The sequence below is a fragment of the Schistocerca nitens genome, chromosome 1 (genome assembly GCF_023898315.1).
Source record: "Schistocerca nitens isolate TAMUIC-IGC-003100 chromosome 1, iqSchNite1.1, whole genome shotgun sequence".
NCBI lineage: Eukaryota > Metazoa > Arthropoda > Insecta > Orthoptera > Acrididae > Schistocerca > Schistocerca nitens.
Genome location: NC_064614.1, coordinates 255,099,991 through 255,121,415, shown reverse-complemented (window position 1 = coordinate 255,121,415; position 21,425 = coordinate 255,099,991). Strand labels below are relative to the sequence as shown.

The following is a 21,425-nucleotide window of genomic DNA, read 5'->3' as shown; positions in this document are numbered from 1 at the left end:
ATTCTTTCATAGAAGGCTGTGGATTTCTGTGTTATAAAGGTTAAATTACGTGTTTGTATTGGTAGCACTAACATCAACAGTATAGTATCGTATCATAGCATAAACACGCGTTGTATGTCGAAGTGCTAACGTTTTTCCAAGTGAAAGTGACGAATAGATTGGTAAATCTCTCAAAAAGTAAAATATGACGCCAAAACGAAGTGTTTTTAAGAGACGTGGTTTCATGGTAATAGATTTTCGAATAAAGGGAAACGTTGTGTTCAACATGTGGCGTGTGAAGTTACAGACAGTGAAATACAGGCAAACTCGTCAGTATCTAAAGAAACACCCATTAGTGCTTCGAAGATTAAAATAAAACGCTGTGATACACAGTTTTCTCAAAACGAAAGTGATGTAAAAGGTAGGTTAGGTTATATTCTGATAGATGTACACATCCTAATAAGTGTGTTAGGTGAATGTGTGTGTTGCAAAATATGTGGAGGGCCAGTTGGTTTACATGAAGATAGTGAGGTATCAAATGGACTAACCAGGAAACTTAATATTAATTGTGCCAGTTGTAAACATACTTATTCATTTTGGAATTCTGATATGTGTAAAGCTAATTATTTTGAAGTAAATGTTAGGTGGTTTTATGGATTAAGAGTTATTGGCAAAGGACACACTGCAGCAGAAAAAATTTATGCCGTGACGAATATGCCACGCCCACCTTGTAAAATCGACAAATATGCAGGATTTATTGGAGCTGCTGTGGAATCTGTTGCATGTGAGTCATTGAAGGGTGTTGAAAACGAAGCTGTTGAAATAAATGGTGGTATGACTGACATACCAGTAGCTGTTGATGGTACTTGACAGAAGCGTAGCTAGAGTTCTAAGAATTCTGTTGGTACGATGACCAGTGTGGATACTGGAAACGTTATAGATTTCCAGGTTTTAACCAAACATTGTTATAAGTGTAAATCACGGTATGAAGAAGGGAGTATCTGTGACAGAAATTATGAAGGAACAAGTTGTGGTATGGAGGCCTCTGCAGCAACTGAAATTTTATGTCGATCTGTGAACGAAAGGGGACTGTGTTACACTAAGATCTTAGAGACTCAAAAGCATATAACATTGTAGTAGCCGCTCAGCCTTGTGGTGAGAAGATTATCACAAAAAATGGTTCAAATGGCTCTGAGCATTATGGGACTTAACATCTGTGGTAATCAGTCCCCTAGGACTTAGAACTACTTAAACCTAACTAACCTAAGGACATCACACACATCCATGCCCGAGGCAGGATTCGAACCTGCGACCGTAGCAGTCTCGCGGTTCCGGACTGAGCGCTTAGAACCGCTAGACCACCGCGGCCGGCGATTATCACAAAACTGGAATGTGTTGGTCGTGTCCAGAAGAGGATGGGCACCAGGTTGAGGAAGTTGAAACAAAATTTGAGAGACAATAAACTTTCTGATGGTAGAGCTGTAAGAGGCAGGCTGACAGACAAAATGATTGATGAACTACAGCAGTATCATGGGACGGCCATTAGAAATAATACTGAGGATTTGTTGAAAATGAAGCAGGCAGTATGGTTCAAATGGCTCTAAGCACTATGGAACTTAACATCTGAGGTCATCAGTCTCATAGACTTAGAACTACTTAAACCTAACTAACCTATGGGCATCACACGCAGCCATGCCAGAGGCATGATTCGAACCTCCGACCTTAGCAGCAGCGCGGTTCCGGATTGAAGCGCCTAGAACCACTCGGCCACGTCGGCCGGCCAGGCAGTATGGGCTACCTTCTTACACAGACTGTCAACTGATGAAAAACCAGTACATCACCTTTGTCCTCCTGAATCTGACTCATAGTGGAATTACTGCAATGCCCAGTTTATACAGCCTTAAACATTCCATCCCAGTAGCAGTCATGTATATCATAAAACCTATTTACAGAGACCTGGCAAATCCTGAATTACTGAAGAAGTGTCTGCATGGTCAGACTCAAAATCCCAATGTGTCGTTCAATTTAATGTTCTTTGTAAAAAATGTATTGTATACCAGGAGTAAATCTAATGATTGTCTCTAACTAAGAAGTCTGTAAATATATGTGTATACGAATTAGCTTATTTTAAATTTATCTAACTTTGTAAATACTTTGACATGTCCTATATCGTTGTAAAAAGAGATCCATGGATGAATAAAGCTACTGCTACTATTACTACTAATAATATTCTTATACGAACTCGATAACGAAAAAACGTTTTTGTTGGAATGAAGACACTAAAGTGCTGGGTCAGTGATACTGTTATTGCTTTTAATGATGCAACATATGCTACAGCGTATGGGAATTAATCCTGGAGCACACTGTATCAGAGAACTTGAATGGATGGACAAGGTTCTCATTGATAAAGCAGAGTATGCAGCACAGTTGGTCTTGCAGAAAGAACAAAAGAAGAAAAAACTTGGAAAAAGATAAAGAGGATTATATACAGTAAGGTTCAGAGTGCTTTTGGGTGACTAAAAATAAAAAAAATTAACTATATATTACGTGAGTTACAGTCTCTTGGATCTTTTGGTGCTGTTCCTGAAAATTTACATTTTTTGTTGCATTTTTCCCTAAATCTCGGGAACCACTTTGAGTAGAGTATTCAGATTTTCAGGGAGTTATGATCTGCATATCCTGAGTCTACTGAACTAAAAGAAGAACATAATGTTGTTGTTGTTGTGGTCTTCAGTCCTGAGACTGGTTTGATGCCTCTCTCTATACATACAGTAAAGCTAACGTGCAAAAAAGTATGCACATATTTAACCGTTTAGTTAAAAACTTGTATTTTAGAAAGCAGTGGCTGAAATACAATTGTTGTAGTTCAGTAGACTCAGAACATACATGTTAATGTCCTGTAAAAGTTTCATGTCAATGGCTACAGTGGTTCCTTAAATACGTGGAAGCCAAGTCAGTAAATTTAACACTGTCGGGATAGGGCGTTGCAACTCCCCTCAACGTACACTCTCGTTCGCGTTCTGACTTAGCGGATGATGTTTCTTCACTTTCCTTGCATGTGGCATAAATCTTCGGTACGGTGCCTCTTGAAACACCACACGCTTCAGCTCCCTTGGTGAAGGAAGCATCGACCATACGAGCACCAATTTGCCGACGTTCGAGTCGAGCGCCATCGCACAGGCGTGCTTTAGCGACCTCTGCTATGGAGATGGATACTCCGTCACAGGCTACAGACACACCGCGAAGTTTAATATTCGAAAACTGAAACTGAGGAGATGTAAACGACTTTGTAGATGAAACAAAATTTATCTCCATAGAAAAATCCAAGCTCTTCAAAGTACTTCTGCAGTATAATGCTCGCTGGACTTGGATTCATAGTGATGTTACTGCAATTTTGTTACACGCAAATGATCCAGTAGCAATAGGAAATTAGGTAGAAACCAGTGACGCTCTTCAGCTACCATAGTCAACGATTTACTTTGTTGCGCCGTGTTTGAAGATTCAGCTTCTTTTCAGATTCACGGTTTAATTATTTTTTAAATTGCGAGCAACAACAGCCAAACTTCCACATTTTGAGATAAGTAATCCGCACTGGCTGTGTAATAGTTTTGGTTAAAAGTCACGACTTGTTTCGCGCCACTAGAAGATGTACAGTCAGCTGATAAAGATTCTTTTTCACAAGCCATCGCCGAAAGATAACTGCCTCTGAGCCACTCCCCATTATTCACGTCAGGTTGTAAGCAAATAGCACGCTAAAATAGGTAGAATTTATTTAAAACGAAGGGGATAGCAGAACCGCACCACAAGCAGAAATGTGGTTGAGAGGAAGCTGCCAAGGCAGCGAGGAAGATGTTGAGTGGGTCACAAGAGCAGCATATGAGCATGATACATCATTTTTAAATCATACGGAAGGGGGGGGGGGGGCAAATTTGCATCTGTTAAGTAAGTGGACCGAGAGGATCCGAACTGGACATGTGCCTATCACTGAACATGAAGCATGGTGGGATAGTAGAATAGTGTCCAGAGCAAGAATTGGATTCCCGATCGGCATATAGTTTTCACATTGTGTAAATTTAAGTGTTACTGTACTTTCCTGTTATTCAGTATACATAGTGAGTCAAAAACAGAACTTGCGGACACATATGCACTTGTTTCGTATCAACATTTTTGTTTTAAACTGTTGATGGATAATGACATTTGTTATGTAGTCAGCTTTCTTATGTCAACATTGAAAGAGACAATTACTCCTTTATAAAGAGTATACACCATGAGTCATAGTCATAGTTATATGACAAGGTATCTGGGTGCAGCAACATCACCTAAATTTGGCAGTAACCAGTGAGTCCGCTTAGAGAATGTGTTTACTTCAGTTTTCTGGCGGAACAAGCACGTATTTGCTTCCCTTCTTTTCTTTGAACACTGATTTTTTTCCTACTGAAGACTCCCCCGAGGCACAGTCCCAAAGCATACCTTTCTTATTCCTATTGTATTACTTGCCTTCTGGAGCACATTCGTGTGTTATATACTTTCGTGAAAGTGAACTTTATTTGCCATAGAATACTTCATTACGAGTTAAAAAGTGTCAAAAACTAATGACAAACTTTCTTTACAAAAATAATACGAAAAATATTGATTAAATGTGTCACGGCCTACAAAGAACTGAAATGTGGGAAACTAGTATCTACGATCATTGTCATTCTTATAACAAATGCTCTGGCGATCTTTTTGTTCTCACTTCTTCTTCTTCTTCGATTTCCGAAATTGTATCTTGAGCTGTAAGTGTAATTTCGTAATTTCAAGCAACATACGAAATTTTGCCTAATTTTGCACCCTCTTATTGTAGTATTTGCTAATCCCAGCCTACCCTTTAAGAAGTGTCCGTGAACATTTTAAATAACGCGCGATGGGTGCAGATGCTATTCATATTATTATCGGCCATCGTAAGACCGATAACGGTATTTCACAGTATTTGTGACCTTATTAATAACATTTAACTCAGACATTAAAAAATAATAATACTCCTTCAAAGTGGATAGGTATTTTGCTTAATTTCAAGAAATTTTAGGCGTCTTGTCACCGTTTGCGCGGGTTTCCCTCTCGGAGGTTCGAGTCCTCCCTCGGGCATTGTCGTGTGTGTTATCCTTAGCGTAAGTTAGTTTAAGATAGTTTAATTAGTGTGTAAGCCTAGGGAACGATGACCTCAGTAGTTTGGCCTCACAGAACCTTACCACAAATTTCCAAAGAAAGGAATTTTACGTAAAAACATCGTGCTTGTGTGTGGTGACATAATCTGTGGCCAAGACGATGTTTTATCAATCCCTTGATTGATGAATATTTTATTAAAGAATTATAATTGGCATTTAATAAAATGATAGACCTGAGACTTTGCTATCCGGAACTTACAGCCTACCCACCAAAGACAGTTCAATACCGTGTTGTTGTAGTTTGTGCGTGTAGGTGAGATGTGCTTTCTGGTAAAGGGGATGAAAAATTAACAGAATCTTACGACCAAAGAAAACTTCCATTACATATGACCATGCTGCTTGGGTTTAAAGGAAATTTCAGAGGTAAACGTAGTCACCTGTATTTTAATACATTGGAGATCCTAGCAGATTGTTTTCAGTATATGTTTGGAAAGTTTTACGTAATATATTACGCAGAAGATGTTAAACTAGGCCCATATCCAAAGATTTGTTGTACACTAACAAGCTTTATCAGATTCGTACGATACATTTCACAGCCTGTGCATGTCTTTACAATAGATTAATACAATAACACCATTAATACAGACAGACTTTCCACTCGCCACGACACGGCACACACCACAATATCTTTCGACTGTGCACACCTATAATCTCAATGACGTTTACATGACGCTGTTTTTGCACTCTCTCAGAGCGCCGCACAACAGCATTCCTTTTCTTCGAATTAACTTTCAGGCGTGCAGGGGGGACGAGACGGCTGTTATCGGAACTGGAGCTCGAGTTCACGAAATTTCCTTGTTTACAGGAAAAGTTCTCCCGCACAGTGATTCACGTACCGGAAAGTGCTCTATGTCTGCTCCACAAAGAGAACTTTCAGCAGTTTTGGCGTCACCAGTGAGAGGGCAGCTTTTTGCTTGGGTGCACAGATGTCGAATGTTTTACTAATATATGCAGCGTAGAAGGCATCGTGGATATATTAGAACAGCCGTGCTATTTATGAGAGTGGCCTCAGTGAGGATGAAGGCTCAAATGGCGACAATGAATCTGCAAATCAGTCTAAGTAGCAATATAAGAAAATATTTGATATCTGTAATCAGAAAGACAAGAATGTACTCATATCCTTCTCGATAAGCTCAAAACGTAGTGCGATGCTCAAAGGTAATATTCGTAAATAATCACCGTAAGTTAATTTGAGTGTCTGGTTGGCTAACGTTTCGAAACGAATACATTACGATTTCATTTTTCATTATTCCAGATGTCTTCCATGAATCTGAGAGCTAAGTGATCTCGTGTGCTCTTTCTTTTAAGTATCTATTTCAAATTTAATACTTTTTTGTCTTCCCACAAGCAGTACCTGTAGTTGAAATACTAAGCCTCTTTTGTGAGATGTCGGGTGTAAATATTTTAAGTTTGTACGACAGATATTTCAGTCATTCGTTTTGACTTGTAACTTATTTATGCAGGTATAAATGAAACAATATTATAGAAAATAACTTGACTTCAGGAAAACTTCAGAGACACCATCTCAAACCAACAATTTTGTAGAAGTTTTAACGCGACTTGTTGAAGCATTAAATACTGATACTCTGCAGACATAAAGATAAGTAATATTATAGTCATTCCGCTATTTTGTATTAGTACTTTTGCCATTATAAACGAGATGTGTATAGCTTCATATGGGATAAAATTTATGTTCACGACATGTGACGTGTAGCACGTCTAAGCTCAGTTTCATCGGACCATTCATAACGCCCTACCAAAGATATATTCCAAGGTTTTATGGTAACGATAGTTTATCTTAGTTAGTGGTTGCGGAGCTCCGCGGCTGAAGACTGAATTACTTGAAGAAATGCAGCAACTAGTAACGTTAGCAGGCTCTAAGTAGCGTTTCGGGCTTTAACCCATATCCAGTTGGTGTAAAATATTTATATCTTCGTCACTGCAATGTTAATGTCGACTGTGTTTTAATAGCTGCAGGTGCGTTTTGCTCTGTAACTAGAAGTTTCTTTTCCCGCCTTTACGTGCACTGCACAAACACCTTTGGTTTCACTGCGGCTTCGTAAGAAAATGAATAGTTGTTGTATATCTCCAAGCACAATTTAAGTGTAATTAACGAATCTCTGCGTATCTACAACACGTCGCACGTTAATCTGCATTCGTTGCTTCTACTTTGGTCATTTATTTGGAATAAATATGCAAAAAGTTGCTTTTGGGGATTTTTTGTGCTATTTATTGTACAATTAAGATGTTTTCGTGCCACTGCTGGGCCATAATCACAAAGAGATGATAGAGGAACATTTTATCGTGATCCAATTGCAGATACACACCGAGGTGGTAATTCTGGCGCAAGTCACGGAAATTTAGTTACCGGTAACGAAGCGTTTATGAAACGGACGGTTTGCTACGTTTTGGGCACTTAAGTGTATTGCTATTGCTCCAAAAACATGTTAACTGCACGATAAATAGTACAAAAAATCCAAAAAAGTGACTCGTTACCCATTAATTCCAAAATGAATCACAAGTTTAAAAACAAGTTGCAGTTCGTAATCCATAACGGATGCTTCTGTAACAAGCAGAACGTTTCTTTATGTTAGAAGGAATTGTTGCTACTAAGTTTCTGGTCGATTAATAATAGTCTAAAAAGAACTGCACTTCATCCCAACTCTAAACTAAAAATAAAGGATGAATGTGGATGTTCAGTAATGAACCAAAGAACTTCAACACCCTGCATACTAGTACAGACTGCGGTAGTGACTAAGCCGAATACAAGTTGAACACAAACGTATGGAGACTTGCGCCCGTTCAAAAAAATGGTTCAAATGGCTCTGAGCATTATGGGACTTAACTTCTAGGGCCATCAGTCCCCTAGAACTTAGAGCTACTTAAACCTAACTAACCTAAGGGCATCACACACATCCATGCCCGAGGCAGGATTCGAAGCTGCGACCGTAGCGGTCGTGCGGCTCCAGACTGTAGCGCCTAGAACCGCTCGGCCACTGGGTTATATCTTTTTTTGTTTTATTTTGTTTTTTCAACGGCCGGTTAACTTGAGGGATAAAATCGCTCAAAACAACCGGTTTCTGAAAAAAAACAGAATTTGTTCTTTTATTCTTATTATTTCCTGTAAAAAACTTGAAGTCGAACAAACATTGAGAGTATTTGACTCCGTCATTTTCGGGATACACAGAATCAAAATATTAAACTAAATAGACACATAAAAGGAAACTTAGTCCATCCACCGTTCGCTGCTTTTCTCGAAAAGTGACAAGTGCCTGAATATTACCAAAAAATCACCAGTATTCTCCCACTGTGGCTAATTTTTTGAAACTAACCCCAAAAATCATGCTGTAATCGAGGACCATAGTACTATTTGGGCATTATGAATATTCAGTGCTAAATGATGAAATATGAGTGTCCGTTTGAAAGGCTATAAGCAGAAAAAGGCATACTATGTAGACACAGACAACAGAACTGCCATGTATACCAGAGAGGGCAAGTTTCGAACACTGCATATACATATCTCCTATCCAGTAGTCCACGCCGCATTTTAACAAGTACATAATTCTCTCATCAGTGCTGTACAAATTCTTTTCCCCTGTGTGTCTTGCTCGTTTTTGTAGGCACTGTTGTCAGAATAGCTCTTCCCATTTTCTATAACAATGCAATATTTTAAAACAATTGAAATTATACGAATAAAACTTACTTGTTTTTTTTTTGAAAAGATTTATTCAAAAACTAAAAATTTTATGACTGCTACTACGAATAATTGATATTTCACGTTTTTACCCTGTTATTAGTAAAAAATAAAAACAAGCACCTGTTATAACCAAGACCAAACAAATACCGAAAAATACCCGTTATTCAGAACTAAAATATTGGTACCGATTTTAGCTGGGAGGTTTTCGCCATCCCTTCTCCTACTCGAAACGCTTCATTTCCCCCTACGAAAACAAATCAATAGGAGTGAGGTAGGGAGAACAAGGTGGCCACGGTACTGGTATACCCTTCCCAATCCAACAATTATGAGTAAAGATTGTTGAAATTTTGTCTAATATCAATGGCAAAGTGTGATGGGTCTAGTCATGTCCGAATCGTAATCGTTGCCTGACTGCTAGCTAGACATCCAATATCTGCGTGGTACTTCACAGGTAAATATTCAGCAATTTGCTCCTCAAAGCGTTTTAGTTAGAAGATACAGTACAATAGTTATGAGCAATACAAGTCCACAATTTCTGGTAAATCTCTGTTGCGGGAGGAACACAAGAGTTGCATTACAATTTTCCAACTCGCATACATGGTTACTGTTGCTGCTGAATGTTCCTTCTCTTGTGAAAGCAGAGAGTTGTGAATGAATGCATGCTTTTCTTTTTCAGGAGGCTTCACACCTTGCAATTGACGATATTTAGTACACTGGCTATGGGATATTTGCTGGTGCAGAGGTTATCCTCCATTCGCTGTATTACAGCTCCCTCAAATCGAATAGTTGGCAGACTACGAGGTCTACCTATTCCCCGTCGGTCCGGTCTAAGGGATCCCGTTTTACGAAGACGACCATCAAATCTTTGAACTGTAGCGTGTTCTTACACAGTCCAGTTATATTAATGTGAGACCACTACCACATTCGACCACGTTCGACGTCTAAATGCAATAACCACCCACAGGCGGCAAGTGGCAGCACTAGCAGCAAGGGTATATTAAAGTGTCTTGACGGGACACGGGGAAACTGAGCAATTTATCTGACATCCAAAGGGGGGATCATCGACTTTCGGGCCAAGGGTGGAAGCATTTCCGAAACGGCTAAGTTTGTAACCTGTTCGCATGCCGCCGTGGTTAAAGGAGGCCGTGTATGGCAAAATGCCGTTGTCCAAAAGGGCGCCGAGGCAACAGTGATGCACATCGACCATAGACGATAGGGGTGAACGATGGCTGCGGTAAAGTTTAGAGGTGGACAGAAGTGCCACTGTTGAGCAACTGACCACCCAGATGAACCTGGAGCTACCAACAGTGTCTCCTCAACGACCGTTCACATGGGGATCCATAGCAGACGCCTTGTTCATGCACCCATGGTGACTGCTGATCATTGGGGACGTAGGCTGGAATTTGCACGCCATTGCCGCTGTTGGACGTCCACTGAGTGAGCTGGTCGTTTCAGATGAATCACGCTTTATGCTCCATCGGAGGGTGAAAGCAAACACCCTACAACTATTTTCGAAAAGAACTAGGACGGGCGAGGGGCCATGGTAGTCTGGGAAATGTTGCCGTGGCATTCTCTGGGTTACATTGTCGACATGCACCTATCCTTGGCGACCATGTCCACCTCTACATGCAGTTTGTGTTTCCTCAGCACGATGGCATCTACCAGCAGAACAACGCAACGTGTCACACAGCTCGCAGTGTACGTGCGTGGTTTTAAGAGCACCATGATTGGTCTCGTGTACGCCTCTGGCCACCAAAGCCCCCAGATTTAAATCCAACTGAGACGGCCTCCTCGATCGAGCTGTTAGCGCCATGGATCCTCAACCGAGAAACGTTGCGCGGCTGGCCAAGGCCATGGAGTCTGCACGGCTCCACATCCCTGTCGGCATGTCTTCCGGAACCTCATTGTCTCCCTCTTCCTGCATGTCTCGCAGCGATTCGCGCTGCAGAAGATGGTTCTAAAAGATTTCAGCAGGCGATCACGTAAATGTAACTGGACAGTATATAACTTGCTAACTGTAAATAAGTATGCTCACATGTGTCCAGCTGCTTAACTGTTGCATCTTGTCTCTGCTTTAATGAGACGAATTTCAGTGAATCCTCTTAGAGCGTAGTCAACCATCAAGAACCTGCAATCATTCGTTGAAATTTTCGTGTAAACATAGCATAACATAAACAACAAATAAGTCATTATTTATTCAAGGACGTCGACACAGTTAGCAGCTATGAAAACTTACCTTCCTAACAGTAAGATGTAGCTGTATTGCAAGGCATATTTCACTACCAATATATTGCATACGAAACAGTCAAAAACAGCTGCAAACTTAAGGGAAGTCCAGCGTCAAACCACCCGAGGACCCCTAGCGGGGTTGCACACCAAGTGTACAAAGAACTATTAAAATTTGAAATTTGTATACGTAGTTCTCTTATACACTGTGTACTTTCGCAGCGCTATGCTGGGTACTGGTTTGTTAATACCGAGCATCACGTTACGCAGATATGTACTAAGAGACGGGAGAATCTTCTTTCGAGACACTACATTTCTTACATAAACAATGTGCTAGGGAAGCGAGTAAAAGATCATTCCAGCAGGCAGCAGAAGGCATTAGTTCCTCTTGATGACCCGTGTATAAATGCTATCGAGAGCAATATACTGTGACACAACGCAGCTCCGCAGAAGTGACTAAAATTAATGGCACCTTGGTAGTCCCAGCCATTACAGCGACGAAGTCACCCACGCTGGCCGGGGTGGCTGAGCGGTTCTAGGCGCTACAGTCTGGAACCGCACGACCGCTACGGTCGTAGGTTCGAATCCTGCCTCGGGCATGGATGTGTGTGATGTCCTTCGGTTAGTTAGTTTTAAGTAGTTCTAAGTTCTAGGGGACTGATGACCTCAGCAGTTAAGTCCCATAGTGCTCAGAGCCATTTGAACCATTTTGAACGAAGTCACCCACAAAACAGAACTTTTGTATACTGACAGGCTGTTGCAGCGTAAAACGGTTATTATTATACATATTATGAAGTGCAAACGTATAGATGCAATGCATGCAGATAACTCTGTATATATTTTTGACATAGTGTTTGTGTTTTCCGAAACACCATTTTGACTATGTTACGATGATTTGAAAAAAATGTTCAGATGCATGTGAATTCCTAAGGGACCAAACTGCTGAGGTCATTGGTCCCTACACTTACACACTACTTAAATTAACGTATGCTAAAAACAATACACGTACCCATGCCAGAGGGAGGACTCGAACCTGCGGCGGGAGGGGCCGCGCAATCCGTACATAGCATCCTAAACCCCGCGGTCACTCCGCGCGGCACGATGGTTTGAAAATGGATCGCTACTCGAAACTAGTTATCGAGTATTTAAAAACGGTGAAATTGGTTTTTCGTTGTACTGATTAACAGAAGTTGCTGAGCTGCAATTATTCCACCATGCTGGAAGTTCGTAAAAAGTTTTTAGCTGTTATTTGAACCTTATTTATTGACAATCACTCTAAAAGTATGCATGTCATGAAACTACTTGCATCACTGAAAATTATCTTTTTTCAAACTATTTTCTTCTCATGAAACAAATTGATTTTCCTGATGATAACAATTTTAGCGTTGTAGTGACACGAAAAGAAATGAACTTTTGTAATCGCGTTTGTAAGTGGCTCTGTCGAAGATATGAAGCAAATGTAAAATGGGTAGTCGAAGTCAACGCCAAAGTTCCTCCTGAGGTAACTCAGAAGATCTTCTTACATCGCTATGTGGACACTTGGTCTTCATTCGAAGAGTTTGGAAGAAAGAGTCTTTCACGCCTGTGACACGTTATGAGCAGTCTTCGCCACGCCACAGTCTACTGCTGTCAGAAGCAGATTGATTGTTCCCGAAAGAAATTAGTGTTTTGTGACATCTCATCGATATTTGCTATAACTTAAAAGCTCTTGTGTCCAAACATTTTCCAGTGATGAAGTTTGGTCATTTTCAATTGCTGTCTGTTGCCAGTATATTTTGAAGACCGAATTGAACAAACTCCCAGTGTGAAATGGTACAGATATCGACACAGTTCCTACATGTCGAATATTTGGAAATCTGTGGTAAGGTCTTATGGGACCAAACTGCTGACGTCATCGGTCCCTAGACTTACACACAACATAATCCAACTTAAATTAGCAAGTCTTCTGGTCCAGACTGTATACCAATTAGGTTCCTTTCGGAGTATGACGATACATTAGCTCCATACTTAACAATCATATACAACCGTTCGCTCTACGAAAGATCTGTACCCAAAGACTGGAAAGCTGCACAGCTCACACCGATATTCAAGAAAGGTAGTAGGTGTAATCCACTAAATTACAGGCCCATATCGTTAACGTCAATAAGCATCAGTTATTTAGAACGTATATCGTGTTCGGACATTATGAATTACCTCGAAGAAAACGGTCTATTGACACACAGTCGCCGGCTGTAGTGGCCGAGCGGTTCTGGGCGCTTCAGTCTGGAACCGCGTGACCGCTACGGTCGTAGGTTCGAATCCTGCCTTGGGCATGCATGTGTGTGATGTCCTTAGGTTAGTTAGGTTTAAGTAGTTCTAAGTTCTAGGCGACTGACGACCTCAGATGTTATGTCCCATAGTGCCCAGAGCCATTTGAACCATTTTTGACACACAGTCAACATGGGTTTAGAAAACACCGTTCTTGTGAAACGCAACTAGCTCTTTATTCACATGAAGTGTTGAGTGCTATTGACAAGGGATTTCAGATCTATTCCGTATTTCTGGATTTCCGGAAGGCTTTTGACACTGTACCACACAAGCGGCTCATAATGAAACTGCGTGCTTATGGAATATCGTCTCAGTTACGTCACTGGATTTGTGACTTCCTATCAGAGAGGTCACAGTTCGTAGTAACTGACGGTAAGTCATCGAGTAAAACATAAGTGATTTCTGGCGTTCCCCAGGGTACTGTTATAGGCCCTTTGCTGTTCCTTATCTATGTAAACGATTTGGGATACAATCGGAGCAGCCGACTTCGGTTGTTTGCAGATGATGCTGCCGTTTATGGACTAATAAAGTCATCAAAAGATGAAAACAAATTGCAAAACGATTTAGAAGAAATATCGGAATGGTGCGAAAATTGGCAGTTGACCCTAAATAACGAAAAGTGTGAGGTCATCCACATGAGTGCTAAAAGGAACTCGTTCAACTTCGGTTACACGATAAATCAGTCTAATCCAAAAGCCCTAATTTCAACTATATATCTAGGTATTACAATTACTAACAACTTAAATTGGAAGGAACACATAGAAAATGTTATGAGGAAGGCTATCGAAAGACTGCGTTTTATTGGCAGAACACTTAGAAAATGTAACAGATCTACTAAGGAGACTGCCTACACTACGCTTGTCGGTCCTCTTTTAGAATACTGCTGCGCAGTGTGGGATCATTACCAGATAGGACTGACGGAGTTGATCCAAAAAGTTCAAAGAAAGGCAGCACGTTTTGGATTATCGTGAAATATTGGAAAGAGTGTCACAGAAATGGTACAGGATTTGGGCTGGAAATCATTAAGAGAAAAGCGTTTTCCATTGCGATGGAATCTTATCACGAAATTCCAATCACCAAGTTTCTCCTCCGAATGCGAAAATATTTTGTTGACACCGACCTACATAGGGACGAACGATCACCACGATAAAATAAGGGAAATCAGAGCTCGTACGGAAAGATACAGGTGTTCATTCTTTCCGCGCGCTATACGAGATTGGAATAATAGAGAATTGTGAAGGTGGTGCGATGAATCCTCTGCCAGGTACTTAAACGTGTTTTGCAGAGTATCCATGTAGATGTAGGTGTAGAAATTAACTTACGCTCCACAGGTGGAGCAGGAAAGAACCTTTTTAAGAATAGATGAGATTGCCCGCAGTTGACGATTTGACGCACATGAGACAACGTTATGCATACCTCGAGTAAAGTTATGGAATTGTGCCGCGCGGGATTAGCCGAGCGGTCTAGGGCGCTGCAGTCGTGCACTGTGCGGCTTGTCCCGGCGGAGGTTCGAGTCCTCCCTCGGGCATGGGTGTGTGTGTTTGTCCTTAGGATATTTTAGGTTAAGTAGTGTGAAAGCTTAGGGACTGATAACCTTAGCAGTGAAGTCCCATAAGATTTCACACACATTTCATTTCATATGGAATTGTGCGAATGTGCATCAGACATCGCAAGAATGTTTACTATGAACTTGCAGTAAAATAAATACAGTGCCTAGTACAAATGTTCCTCATAATTTTCTCCTTGTTATTTACTTACCTATGTAGAGTAATAATAATAAGATTTTGGTTGGGCACGCGATTAGGAACTTTATTACCATACTAAGTATACCTTTGATTGCAAAGATCAAAGAGACTGATTCCAAACAATCTTGATACCAATCTAAAGAATCTGCTATGCAAGAACAAACTTCACAATAAAACCGGTCTGGGACTTTCACAAGCATAACAGTGTTGTAACAAAAATTTCTGAAGAAGAACAGCTAAAGTGTGTTGCACCAGAGAGCTGACGGTTCAATATTAAACGGAAAATACCAGTTGTTTTTACCAACACAGATAAGGTTACAATGTATATGGATAGGTTCATAAAGTCCTTGTATTATTTTCATTTGTCGCTAAGAATGCAAAAATTCATTCAATCAGTACATAAGTGTTCGAGTGAAAGAGGCTGTGTAATACAGATCAGTTAAACACCTTTCAAGCTAATTGAATTTATGACAAATACCTTATTGTATACAATAAGACACCTGTGTACAAGGCTATGTTTCACGTTTCTGGCCTGTGCAGGGCACGAAGTAGTTCCCAATACACTGACGAAAAAATCGCAGTGCCATGAAGGAGTTGTGAGACATTAACGAAAATTGGTAGGCTTGTTTGTAAATCTGAAAGATGTCTGTTCAAATTTCACGCCAATCGCATAAACGTGGCTCTTGTAGCGCCTCTATGGGGATACAAATCAGGTTTGCTTGAAACGTTTGAGACGGGACGTGGTGAGTTGTTGTTAGTCAAGAATATCTTTAAGGTGACAACGGTCCCGTTATCAACACCTCACTGAGTTTGAATGAGATCGTGTGACAGGGCTACGAGAAGCTGGGTGTTCATTCTGCGATACTACAGAAAGACTTGCAGCAATGTGACACTGTACTTGATTGCTGAAAAGAAAGGAAGAAGAAAGATTGAGTTTAGCATCCCGTCGACATCGAGGTATTTATAGAGGGAGCACATGCTCGGACTGTGTCAAGAATGGGGAAGGAAATCTGCCTTCCACTTTCTAAGGAACCATCTCGGCATCTGCCTCGAGCGATTTAGGGAAATAATAGAAAACATTGAATGTGTCTGCTCGGGATCGGGTATGAATCACCGTCCTCCTGAATACGAGTCCAGTATGTTCACCCTGCGCTGATGATTGCTGGCTGCGGTGGTCACAGGAATGTACGGTCGCAAGAAGACCGGGCTCCGGACGGCGCCGTGGTACTACCGAGACAGAAGATCGTCGTGTTCGGTCTATGGCTGTGGAGCATGATACTGCATAAGTAGCAGCAATCTGACCAGCAATTGGCATCACACTGACACAACAAACCGTTGCAAGACATTTGCTTAGAACAGCTCCGAACCAGACGCCCAATAGCGCACATTCTACTGACCCCGAACAACCACCACTTGCTACCTCACTCGTGTAAAGCGAGAGCTCATTGGAGGTTGAAGAACAGGGGTGATGTCTGTTGTGTTTTCTGATGAAAACTGTTTCTGCCTAGGTGCCAGTTATGGCCGTGTGTTAATTAGTAGGAGGCCAGATGAGGGCTTGCAATCATCCTATCAGCGTGCTAGACACCTGGAGTTATCGACTAAGTTGCGATTCAGTACGACAGCTGGAGCACTCTTGTGGTTATTCCACGGACCCTGTCTGCAAATTTGCGCGTCAGTATGGTGATTCGACCTGTTGTGCTACCATTCATGAGCAGCATTCCAGAGGGTGTTTTCCAACAGGATAACGCTCGACACATACCGCTTATTAAACCAACATGCTATACATTGTCTCGACATGCTGCCTTGGACTGCTCGATTACCATATCTGTCTTCAGCCGCGCAAAAATGGTTCAAATGGCTCTGAGCGCTATGGGACTTAACTTCTGAGGTCATCAGTTCCCTAGAACGTAGAACTACGTAAACCTAACTAACCTAAGGACATCACACACATCCATGCACGAGGCAGGATTCGAACCTGCGACCGTAGCGGTCGCGCGGTTCCAGACTGGAGCGCCTAGAACCGCTCGGCCACCTCGGTCGGCTCAGCCGAGCACATGTGAGACATAACCGCACGACGACTCCAGCGTCATCCACAAACAGCATTAACCGTCCCTTTATTAAACGACCAAGTGTGAGAGGCACGAAACTCCATCCTAAAAACTGACATCCGGCAGCTGCACAACACAATACATGCAAGTCTACAAGCTTGCATTCGACATTCTGATGGTTATACAGCTTTTAATGTACCAGCATTTCGCATTGCAATGGCTTATCTCGCGCTTCCATTAAGCAATAATGTTAGTCATACGAATGTATTTCCGAAACTTCATTGCTCTACATCATCGTTTCCTAACCTGGTTCGCGCACCCCAGCGCGTTCGCAAAATATTTCAAGGGGATCGCCAGAACTCTTTTCTATAATCACGGTTTCCGGTTAGACCTATTGGTGTTTCCTTAGTTTCTGCGGCATTGTCATAATAATCGTAATAATAATAGTAATAATAATAATAATTATTATTATCATTATTATTTTAAAATTAAATTAACCCTATAATTCCGCTTGTTATGTAAGCGTAACATCGCAAATTTATCACGTTATTTCCAAAATAGATTAAAGTTTACTTCGAATGTCTGATTTACAGCGACAAAGAACGTTAGGAATATATTTGATTTCGCTGCAATGGAAATTTGGTCTGCCAGCTTCCTTGTGTCCTAGAAATACTACCAACAATTCCGCGACCCCAATAAAGAACGGTTACATGGTCTTTAATTTTCGACAACAGCCTAGTTTTCCTTTTGTTGTGACAAATGCAAAAAAATTGTTCAAATGGCTCTGAGCACTATGGGACTCAACTGCTGTGGTCATCAGTCCCCTAGAACTTAGAACTACTTAAACCTAACTAACCTAAGGACATCACACACATCCATGCCCGAGGCAGGATTCGAACCTGCGACCGTAGCAGTCGCACGGTTCCTGACTACGCGCCTAGAACCGCGAGACCACCGCGGCCGGCTGACAAATGCAGCAAGTAGTCAGGTGCGTATCCGAATCGTTTCTACCCACATCAAAATCGTGAAAAGTGGAAGTCTGAAAGGGAAACTGGGCTTAACAAAATCGCAAATTAGTATTGTGTCAACATGTCATTCAGCTTACTGTGATGTGTTTCAAGTCGAAAACAGTGCACCGTGCGTAAAGGAAAGAACGTACGACGATAATTACTTTAGGCTTGGATTTTTCATACATGGGTGACAAGAACTGTCCAAGACCAAATTGTGTTGTTTGTGACAACATTTTTGTAATAGTAGTCTGGAAAATTCTATACTTAAACGCCATCCAGAAAGTAAACACCCCACATACGTAAACAAATCTGCTTATCTTTATACACGAAAATCTAACGAGTGGAAAAATTATATAGCTACTTTTGTATCCGCTGCAGTGACAATGAGAATTTTCTTGAAGCGTATTATCACATTAGCTACAAAAGTGCTAAAACTACAAAACATCATTCAATAGCTGCCATGTCAATAGCGGCCATGTATAAATGATGTAGTACAGCACATGCTTGGAGAGTCTTTCACAAAAAAAAAAAAAGAAAAAGAAAATATCTTTACATTGTCCGACAGTATGGTCAACCGCTGTATTAAAGACTTGTAAAATTACGTCAAAAATAAAATTTTGGAAAGAATTCGTGCCAGTCCTTCTTTTGCGATTCAACATGACGAATCGACTGATGTTGTCAATTTAGCCATTTTTTGACTTTTCGTCCGTTATATTAATGGACAATCTGAAGTGGAGGAGCTACTCGTCTGCAGACCTTTAAAAAAGAGAACTTCAGCGAAAGGTCAATAGACTGGTCTCTCTGTGTAGGCATTTGTTCAGATGGTGCGAAATCTATGACAGGATGTTATTCTGGGTTTGCTTTCAAAGTGATATCGGTAGCGCCGGAAGCTTCTTGGACACATTGTTACATTCATGTGCAGGCTCCTGTTTCTAAATGGAAGCCGGAAGGATTGAAATCTGTACTAGACGATGGAGTGAAAATAATTTATTTTATTAAAGCTCGCCCTACAAATTTCCGCATTTTGCAGAGCTTTCTGAGGAAATGGGAAGCATTTATATGTGTTTACTTTCTCACACTGGAATTAGGTGGCCATCTCGAGGTAGAACAGGTAGAACTATCAGTGATAAAACAGTCTAGATCACGATGATTACTTTATTAAAATGACCGGTTTCGTCTAGTCTTACGCCGACTTCAGAGAGCACCATCAGCTGAAGTTGATTATGTGTAGAACAGTCATTTGACCTCAGTCGCTGAAATTGCAGTTTCAGCGACTGAGGCCAACTGACTGTGCTATGCAGCATCAACTTCTGCTGATGGTGCTTCTGGAGATGGCATAAGACTTGGCCGAAACCGGTCATTTTAATAAAACAACCATCGTGATCTACACTGTTTTTCCATTGATTTTATGTAGCTTACAAGGTCGCTGTTTCCCAAAAATGTTATTAAAAATTTTGAGAACTATTTCCAGACTGTATGAGCTTCAACACGAAGTTTACGTTTTTCTCACCAGCCTTGCCTCCGACAAAGCAAAGTGCGGAGGATGAAATCTAGCTTCAGACTTTAGATCATTTCGCAGCCATGTTCTCAAAAATTAACAGTTTAAACTTATCTGTCCAGGGGTCAAATATGAAGATTTATATTCCGCAAGACCATATCGAAACATTCATTAAAAACTTAATTTTTGGGAAACGTGTTTCAATAGGAATCAAAGCGAAAGTTTCGATATCCTTCAAGGCTTCCTGGTGGAAAATTATCTTTCTTTGGACGAAAAATCAAGAATAGGTTAAAGAACTTTTAAAGGGGCTAGGAAGAAACCTTCGGAGAATACATCCATGTTATGTCCAATAATTACTATTGGATTCGCAATTCTTTCGAAGAGTCAGCCGTTTTAAAATCCACAATAAGCGCTAATGAACAAGAGCGGCTTCTAGAAATTTCTATTGATTTTCAGTTGGATAAATGTTATAAATCTTCCTCGTTAACTGATTTACTGTTAAGTTTAAAGGAGATTGCAGTGTTAGCGAATAAAGCCATAACGGCTTCATTACTCTTTCATTCATATGTTCCAGCGAAAAGTCGTTTTCTTCATAAGTCTAAACAAAAACAGACTTCGTGGTGAAAGTAATTTCTCTTCCAAGGAAAGCAGGCGCAACCTTCTCACTGAATCCAAAGGTAGAGGTGCGTAATTGCCATGAAAACCTATATTTCTAGGCCTACGTGTAGTGTAACTTTTAAGTCGTAAGTAGAGTAAATTTAGGTTTTAGTCGATAAGGGTTTAGTTAATTTAAGGTTATTAAACCTTTTGCTCGGAATTAGATTTTATGGATGTTCATTTACTGTATGTAGATTTAAAAGTCAGATCGTAAAAGGGATTCGCGAGACGAAAAACCTTGGGAACCGCTGTTCTGCATTAATTATTTCTTGGTGTTTCAATTTTTTCCGTCATTGTTCTTAGGAAAGACGAGAAAACTAGATCGAGTCAAGGACTGCCAGGAGATGCAAATTATTGGGGATGTACCATACGCAGCATCTATCAGCTCATTTTCATGTCTGATAGCGACCTTAATTGCATCAATTATAACTGAATGCACCTCGTCAGAGCCTTTCAGAGTTTTTAGAGCATATTACAATTAGTACGCAGTTTCAAAGCATTTGTTTTACATTATATTGGATACATGGAACATCGCAACTACCACGCATAAGCGAAATACTAGTTTTGCGTTGTTACTGGGTTACGAACCACTCACCGCCTAATCAGACCGTCGATAGTATTCTACTCTAAATTACTATTTTCTCAAGTTCCGAGACTTTCCCGAGAAGTGTACTCTGAAGTTATTTCACCCATATTTTAGAAGTGTCCCTTCTATCTTTCATGACTGACTGGGGTGGACTTTTATGCGTAATGCGAGTGTGGTGTATAATTTTGCTGAGTTCGACTACCTACACACTCCACTTTCACTAAATAAGCCCATTCGAGATGTTGCATCGCACAGTCATGGGCACATTTAGCAGCAATGGCAGTTGACATTAAGGAATATACAGCAATGTCTCTTATCTACGAAGACTAAGCGTTTCAAAAATTTAGGGTTTTTTCTGAGAACAATTAGAAAGCAATGAAGTGCATAAAATTTTTGTACCTATGCAAGAGATAAAGAGTGGTTGTACTGTAGGCTACACGTAACGGGATGAGAAATAAACAATACACC

The 21,425-nt window shown here is 40.7% G+C and overlaps 1 protein-coding gene across 1 annotated transcript in view; it reads right to left on the bottom strand.

The window, feature by feature from the left end:
• LOC126241582 (parathyroid hormone/parathyroid hormone-related peptide receptor-like) overlaps positions 1–21,425 on the bottom strand; it is a gene marked incomplete at its 3' end in the record, with an annotated part of 617,417 nt that overhangs the window by 471,475 nt on the left and 124,517 nt on the right. The gene's annotated exons all lie outside the window — the stretch shown is intronic.